Here is an 8,747-nt window from a genome sequence, read left to right as displayed (position 1 = left end):
CATAACATAGCTCTTCATTGTAATCATAAGCAGGAACAACATCTATCTTTCCATTCAAAGTGTCACTGGAGTGAAACTGCATGATGTCACACAAGAGCAGTCGTATTTTTCATGCCTTCACACCTCCCTACCTATCCGATTTGTTAAGGTCACCCCATTGTTTTCTCTGCTGGTCTGTTGTTTAAAATATGTTCTGTAAAGATTATGTGTTCGCTAAAAGCATTAGCCAGTCTGAGTGTTGTTTGTGGCTTACCGATTGTGCTCAGGGATACTCAGAATGTCCTGAGGTTCAGTAGAACTAAATATATTGAGTAGCCCGTTAAATACATTTTTTATGTCAATGCCCATAAAAGAACGAGCACCATTTTCAGGGTCACTGATTCTTACCTGATGACATCAAAAGGTACGTGCCCTGACTATTGATGAGGACCAGTCCTCTAGGCCAGTGATTGTTCTATCGTTCACTTTACATTAACTTCATTACAAGTGGCTGCTAGCTTGTTTAGTTTAAGTGTGATTAGTGTTTGTTATTTATAGTTGTGTTTGTTGATATTTATCGTGTCGTTTAAAATTTAATGCCGAGTGTTGTGGATTTCATCGAAACTGCAGTAAAATTCCATTGAGTTTTCTTGACCACTTTCTCGAGTTTTCGAGAAGAAGGGACTACACAGACAGGTTGAGCCTACGTCATAATCTGTTTAGAATAAAAGACTGATGACGGAAGCTTCCCAATTTGCTTTAATTTAAATAGCAATTGGTAGTACCTGTCATCATGGAAGAACTCATTAGTCAAGTTATACCTAGTTATAGAGATTTGCATTCATTAGTGAGGATTGAACACAGGTCACCCAGTACACTCTGCGAGGGAGAGTGAGCAATATTGTGGGTGTACGTATCGGGGTGTAGAACCGTCTCGATATATTACATCATATGGCTTCCCACAGTAAATTTGGGCTGTAAATTTGATTTCAAGATCCTCATCCTCACCTACAAGGCCATTCACGGCCTTGCTCCCTCCTACCTCTCCAACCTACTATCCCCCTACCTACCTGCCCGTACCCTCCGTTCCTCCGGCTCCGGTCTGCTCCACGTCCCCCGCCCCAATCGCCCTACCATCGGTGGTCGGGCCTTCAGCCTCTCAGCCCCGAGGCTCTGGAACGCTATCCCCCAGTGCCTTCGCCGCCTCCTCCCTTTCCTCCTTCAAGGCCGATCTCAAAACCTTTCTCTTTGACCGTGCGTTCAGCTCCCCTCTCGACTCTCTTCCCCCTTCTCGCTCCCTCCCTCCCCTCACCCTGACCATTTCCCCCCTCCTCGCTCCCTCCCTTCCCTCCCCTCACCCTGACCATTTCCCCCCTGCTCGGGTCATGACCCAACTGTGCAGCGCCTTGGGACGTCCTCCTGACGTGAAAGGCGCTTTATAAATGGAATCTTGTTGTTGTTGTTGTTAACTAAAAAAAAATCGATGAAAACAACAACAAATTGCATTTACATAGATCCTTTCATGTCAGGAGGACATCCCAAAGTGGTGGACCGTCATGGGTTTGCACCTAACCTGGGGGTTGGATTCAGGAGAAGTGGGGGCCAAGGGCGTGTGGAAGATAACTGTAGGCATGGTCAAAGAGGTAGGTCTTGAGACAGATCTTGAAGGAGACAAGGGAGGGGTCAAGGCGAAGGAACATCAGGATGGAGTTCCAGAGAATGGGGCAGAAAGGCTAAGGTCCAACTGCTGATGGTGGGGAGGGCAGGGTGGGGGATATGAACAAGAATAACAACAAATTTAATTTACGTAGCGCCTTTCACATCAGGAGGATGTCCCAAGATGCTGAACAATAAAGGGTTTTCACCTGTGCTGGGGATTAGAATCAAGAGGGATGGAGGGCAAGGAGGATGACTGAAGGCATGGTTAAAGAGGAAGGTCTTGAGACTGTTAGATCCGCGAATTATGTGTCTGTATCTGGAGAGAAAAAATCTGATACAAGTAAACTTAAGAAACAAAGAATGGGTTTTTATTTCTACTTGTATACAGGAGCACACAATTGTTCCCGTATACAAATAGGATCTAATGTCTCCCTGTCAGACAAAAGATCCTCTTCTTCGGTACCAATAAGTTTTATACAGGAGTACACAAAATACACAGAAGGGGTGTTTTTCCTTACAGACCAATCAGGTTTGCTGCATGCGTTCCCACACTTCTTGCTTCAGCTTGTTTCAACTGTACTAATCTTGCAGTTTTGCTAGAAGGCCATTTCTATGTTATCACCCGCCGTTCCTTACACTGTGGCCTTCAGATAACGGGATTCTACAATAACAAGTCTAACCTACTTACTTATGTCTGCTTAAAGGCGTTTACACAGCAATAGGCCAGGGCACAAGCTACGATATACAATTAAACATACCATAACATCTTTTTCCTCTATCAAGACCGACCTTTGAAACGGTCCAGTGCTTGCTGAGCAGAGGGAGCGGGTAGGTTGGGAGGGCTTTAGAATGTCACAGAGGTAGGGTGGGGCAAGACCACACTACTGAGAGGACACAAGTTGCAGAGTTCTCAATTGTTTGTAGCTTGTCAAGGGAAGAGTTGGAGTAGTCAAGTATGGACATGATAAAAACATGGATAGTGGTTTTGATGGCCCAAGGAGAGAGGTATTGGCGGAGGTAGGCAATGTTGCGGAGGTGGGGTTTCAAGGACAGTTGAGAGTCAAGCAAGAGGTTCCCCACTGGCTCCTTGAGGTGGAATGTGCATCCATGTAGAGCAGAAGTGATAGAATCAAGAGGAGTGGAGGCGTAGAGTAGAATTGGTTGGGTGTCATACTAATAATAATTCTTGCATTTGATATGGCGCCTTATGACGTCTTTGAGATGTCTCAAAGGGCTTCACAGAATATAACCTGGTTGTTAGTTGATTAGCTGATCACTTTTCTGGTGTTAACAATTCCTAAAAAATAAATAAATTGGTCACTTCAATCCGTGACTGTTTATGGGACACCGCTGTGCGTAATTGACTGCCTGCAAAATATACAGTCAATTCACTTTACAGTGTATCCTGTGAAGCGCTTTGAGATGTCTGGAAGACCAGGATATCCAATGCAAGGATTATTATTATTTTACTGTCATGTGAATTGATGTATATGTTGTGGTGGTCCTCCTGACGTGAAAGGCGCTCTATAAATGGAATCTTGTTGTTGTTGTTGTTGTTGTTGTGGGCGAAATGTCTCCACATGGAGGAGGATTGCGGTCGAATTGAGTGTGCGGAAGCGTCAAAAAATATTGACCCTAAATTAATTTTCCGAGGGGTAAATGAATGTAAATGTAAATGATGTAAAGCGAAAACTTTCAAAAGAGTGGCCCGTACGGGGATCGAACCCGCGACCTTGGCGTTATTAGCACCACGCTCTAACCAACTGAGCTAACCGGCCGGGGACGAGCAGCAGCTCATCCTCGCAGTATCTGTAGGCGCGCGCGGGCCCACATTTCCTATCTATAGTTGGTTTATGTTTATATTTGATGGGACGGGTTTATATTATCATTTAATAGTTTAATCAGTTTACACTCACCGACAGACACAGACAGACAGACAGACAGACAGACAGACATTTTATATCTATATATTGCTGTAGAGGGAGATTTTATTCACGGAAACAGCCGCATTGATTATTTGACGTTTTTTCTCACCAAATATTTGACGTGTTTTAATGTATATTTCACGCAGGACAAAAGTATCTTCAAATGGTAATATTATACAGTGTATATATATGTGTGTGTGTGTGTATATGTATTGGTGTATGTGTCATGTTGCTGTGCGGGTCGGGTGGGGGCAGCAGTGCTCTGCTCTGCTCTGCTCTGCTCAGGCCCGGCGGGGCCCAGTGGGGTCTGGGCTTCGCTGTGTGGTGTGTGTGTTTTTTTAGAAAAAAAGAAACCAAACCCCGAATTACTGCAGATGCTGGAAATCTGAAAACAAAAAGCGCAGAAGTCGCTGGGAACGCTCAGCGGATCAGGCGGCGGCCTCGACAGAGAAAGGAAAGCGAATCAACATTTCGGGTCGAGCCTGTTTTACTTTTGATATCCTATCATCACCTCCTGTTAATTTGTTTCCCTTGTGGCACGTAATTGCTCCCCTCAAAATTGGCCGGTCCCCTTGGGGAGCCCCTTGTTTTTGGTAACAACATCCACAACAACAACAACATCCACCACCACAACAACATCCACCACAACAACAACATCCACCACCAAAACCATCAGAACAACAACATGTCCCAATTGGGGCGTGAATCCACCCAATCTGGTCACCTTGTCCCCCCCTCCCCCGCCGCTGCCCCCAGGGAGGTGGGGGGTAAAGAGAGAGAACGCGCTCTCGCTGACACACACTGACAGAGACACGGACCAGGCCCGGGGCGGCACCGCTATCAGTGCAGTTTGAGGCAGTGAAGAGCACCGGCCGGTTAGCTCAGTTGGTTAGAGCGTGGTGCTAATAACGCCAAGGTCGCGGGTTCGATCCCCGTACGGGCCACACGTTTTTTATTTTTATTTGAGTGATATATTTTTTAATATTAGGTGTTGGTAATAATTTAACATTTTAAAACTGTTCTTTTTAAATGCTTACAGGATATTAAATATTTACAGGAAGAGTAAAAATATGTGTGTAAAAATACTGGCCTGTGAAGTGCTTTGAGACATCTAGACATCGCTTTGGACCGTCACTACCCCCCCGGGCGCACCCAGCCCCGACACCCCCTGCCCCGCCCCGCCCCGCCCAGCGCCCCGGGAAATCTTTCCGACATGAAAGGCACCGTCTTTGACCGAGCCTTCAGCTCCCCTCTCGACTCTCTTCCCCCTCCTCGCTCCCTCCCTTCCCTCACCCTGACCATTTCCCCCCTCCTCCCTCCCTTCCCTCCCTCACCCTCACTTCCCCCCTCCTCGCTCCTCCCTTCCCTCCCCTCACCCTGACCATTTCCCCCCTCCTCGCTCCCTCCCTTCCCTCCCCTCACCCTGACCATTTCCCCCCTCCTCGCTCCCTCCCTTCCCTCCCCTCCCCTGACCATTTCCCCCCTCCTCGCTCCCTCCCTTCCCTCCCCTCACCCTGACCATTTCCCCCCTGCTCGGGTCATGACCCAACTGTGCAGCGCCTTGGGACGTCCTCCTGACGTGAAAGGCGCTTTATAAATGGAATCTTGTTGTTGTTGTTGTTGTTGTCTGGTAAATGTCAATGTTTATTGTAATCTGAGGAGTCTGAGGATGTGGAGGTCGAGTGGCTGAAGGCTCTCTCACCAATGGTGGGGAGGGTGGGTCGGGGACGTGGAGCAGGTCAGAGCCGGCTGAGCGGAGGGAGGGGGCGGGTTGGTACGGGGTTAGGAGGTCGCAGAGGTAAGGTGGGGTGAGGCCATGGAGGGCTTTGTAGGTGAGGACCAGGATCTTGAACTGGATCCTCTGAAGGATAGGGAGCCACTGGAGTTGGGCGAGAATGGGGGAGATGGTGTCACGAGTTTGGTGCGGGAGAGGACACGGGCTGCAGAGTTCTGGATTATCTGCAACCTGTGGAGGGAGGAGGTAGCGGAGGGGGGCGAGGTGGCGGAGGGGGGCGAGGTGGCGGAGGGGGGCGAGGTGGCGGAGGGGGGCGAGGTGGCGGAGGTGGAGGAAGGCGGTCCTGGTCAGGGACTGGATGCGGGGGGGGGAAGGGCAGTCCGGGGGTGGATGCGGATGCCCAGGTTGCTCACTGGTTCAGTAAGTCTGAGGGGGAGCCCAGGGAGATTGAGGAGTTCAGATCCGCAGAGGGAAGACGTCAGCTTTCACAATGGAACAGAGTGAACGGCCGGGAAATGGGGGAAAGGTGGGAAATGGGGACTGGAAGGTTCGCTCTTTAAAAGATCCGGCGCAGACACCATGGGCTGAATAACTCGCTTCTGTGCTGTGGATCCCTTTCTCTCTGGGGAAACACAACTGTCCATTAGAAATGAAAGCTATTATAGAGGTCTAGGCGTTGGCCGGTTAGCTCAGTTGGTTAGAGCGTGGTGCTAATAACGCCAAGGTCGCGGGTTCGATCCCCGTACGGGCCAAACACACTGTTTTTTTTCCCCCCTCCCCTAAATTTGCAGTTGTAATTTAGAGAAGCAATGCCAATAAGTATTATAAGAGAGTTGCTTGAGGGAATAATGTTGCATTTTATTAAAAACAATCACACCTTTCCTCATCTCGAATTAGTGGTTGCTTAATTGTCACAAATGATAAATTGCTCTACTTTAGATATTAACTATCCAAAATTCTCTCCTGGGAAAAAGTAAAAACATATACATTAAATTATCTTTACCTTTACCTCAGTCCTAGGTTACCAGAAATATGGGATAGTTACATCATGTTGTAGTCAGCCAACTAGTTCAATACATTCAATAGATTTGCCCACCTTACAGGCAGTCACTCCATACTGTGAAGCACTTTGAAACGTCTCGACAATTGAATAAGGCGCCCCATCAAATACATGATAATTATTATTATATTAGCATCTGGTAATATATCCCCAAGCTCTGGGTTCAATTTCCAGTATAGGTTACAGTATTTTTACCTGCAGTGATGGCAGATTCAAAGAGCATTACTATTTCTCCAAGAAAATTCAATTGACAAGGTGTGGTAGGATATTCTGTTTTGTTTTTATTTGAGACCTGCCATATGGACAAGGCCCCTCTTTCCTGGTCTTGAACATTAACTTCCTTAGATGAATAGGGACCCAGCATATTCACAGGAAATGAACCAATAATGAATGAGCAGGCTGTCAGCAGGAGGCATTGTTAAGTTTTTACACTGCTTGTCCATCTATGGCTTCCTTTACCATCCTTAGAAATATCATTCAAGGTGCCAACAAATTCAACAGAATTTGCAGGGTAAGTACTGAATAAATAAAATTCCTTGCTTTGCATTCTCTGCAAATATTGACGTACGTTCCCCTAATCAGAGGTAGACTGGCTATTTGGGAAATCAGGAAATTTCCAGAGAGCTATCACTGCTCAAATGCCGCTGTGAAAATGGCTCCCGTTTTCTTTAAGTACAGAGTGGCTAAGGTTGGAGGGGGCTTACACCCCTCCACCCCAAAACCCTCTTTAAGGGGAGGTGATATGTAGAGAGATAGCCACTTCCCTTTACTCCTCCTCACCACGCAGGCTCCATGCTAGCCTCAAATATAGCTGCATCCCCCCACCCACTTGCTCACTCTGCCTTTACCAAGATGGGCACTCTCTCCCCTCACCACCATTAACCGGAAACCCATCACCATGCTTAAGAGTATCCAAACCAAGCTGAGATTTCCATGTGCCCCACCTACACATGGAAATACCAGAGATAGATTGTTGGAATGGAATGCGCACTCTCTCCCTGGAGGGATGCATCCTGCTTACATAATTCTGGAAAGTATTATGTGCAGGTTGGCAAGAGCCAAGGCTTCGGGACCCCAGAGTTGGGGTAACTGCTGGAGTTTAACCAGCGAAACTGCATAAATTGACATTAATATTGCTGTCTGGCAAGCTGTCCATCTGCTTGTCCAGCTAGGATCACCGTAAGGACTTTGGCTTGCAAGGTTAACAGAAGCTGACTGGGATGACTCCCTGTCCCCAGTGACTGGTCTGCCCTTCCATGACTTGCCAATCAGCCAAGCTGCCTGTGCTGTCATCAGCAGTGACCTGGAATACTGTGGACCCGCCTGGCTCAGGGCTGGATCGATTCTGACATTCCGTTGTCACGTTGGAGCCACCGCACCAGCAGGATGTCTCTAAATGCTTCACACGGCTGACTTAAAGCAGAAGCAGGGGTGAGTGGGGGAGGAGTTGAGCCAGGAAAGGTGACCAATAATGAAAAAGATAAGGCAGGATTTAAAGTCAAAGAGGGAGGGGGCGAATTCATGCCTTTTATTCTGCAAAATGCAGAATTAATTTGCTTCCATTTTTAATAAATATCAAATGATCTGCATTTGATTAAAAAGTGAGCAATTTTCTTTAGTCAAAGTGAGCACGATTCTGACTAGATATTGCCACCTCGTGGGTGATGGCTGCATTAATATTCCAAAATGGAATGAAAAGAAAGGATGTTATTTTGTTAGATATGCTGTGAAATGATTGTTGGCCAGGACACTGAAAGAAACTCCTTTCTATTTTTGAATAGTGCCATGAGATCTTTAATTTGCACCTGAACAGGCAGATTAACTACTGTTTAATATCTTTTCTGAAAGATAATGCCTCCAACAAATGGAACAAACACTCTTCTAACACTGCATTGGAGTCCCAATGTAGGGCTTGAACCCACAACCTTCTGACTCAGAGGCAAAAGTGTTTCCAAATAAGTCAGGTTACATCAGGGAATTGGATAAATTCTTAAAGCAAACGATAATATTAAAGAGTATGAGGAAAAGGTTAGGGTCTCAGTTAACTCCAGTCGGGAACCTGACATCAGCAGACCAAGATGAAGTGAATGGATCCTTTGTACTATAAATTTCCTATGATTCCAAAATATAAAGTGAGAATATCGCGTTTATCTGATAGAGTATGTGTAGCTATAAGAGTAAAACAGAATAATGAATAATCCTTGTATTTTATCATGTTATCAAGTTGCCTTATGCTTCACAAGATTTACTGTAAAGCAGGACTGTGTAATTTGTAGACTAATCTGACAGCCAAGATACACACAGCAATGTCCCTCAAATATCCATGAAGTGAGTGACCAATTTTATCCGGGGGCTTGTTGGCCAGGATTCTGGGGAAAAAAAACCTTCT

At 46.5% G+C, this 8,747-nt stretch overlaps 3 non-coding genes across 3 annotated transcripts; 2 read left to right on the top strand and 1 right to left on the bottom strand.

The window, feature by feature from the left end:
- Nucleotides 1-3,342: 3,342 nt before the first annotated feature.
- Nucleotides 3,343-3,416, bottom strand: trnai-aau. Its single transcript has one exon. It is a non-coding gene; the product is annotated as a tRNA-Ile (tRNA).
- Nucleotides 3,417-4,433: 1,017 nt separating this feature from the next.
- trnai-aau lies at nt 4,434-4,507 on the top strand. Its single transcript has one exon. It is a non-coding gene; the product is annotated as a tRNA-Ile (tRNA).
- Nucleotides 4,508-5,976: 1,469 nt separating this feature from the next.
- trnai-aau lies at nt 5,977-6,050 on the top strand. Its single transcript has one exon. It is a non-coding gene; the product is annotated as a tRNA-Ile (tRNA).
- The last annotated feature ends 2,697 nt before the right edge of the window (nt 6,051-8,747 follow it).

This window comes from Callorhinchus milii, unplaced genomic scaffold (assembly GCF_018977255.1).
Source record: "Callorhinchus milii isolate IMCB2004 unplaced genomic scaffold, IMCB_Cmil_1.0 Scaffold2, whole genome shotgun sequence".
In the NCBI taxonomy this organism is placed as follows: Eukaryota; Metazoa; Chordata; class Chondrichthyes; order Chimaeriformes; family Callorhinchidae; genus Callorhinchus; species Callorhinchus milii.
The sequence above is the reverse complement of the archived record's forward strand: the minus strand, read 5'-3'. Positions and strand labels throughout refer to the sequence as shown.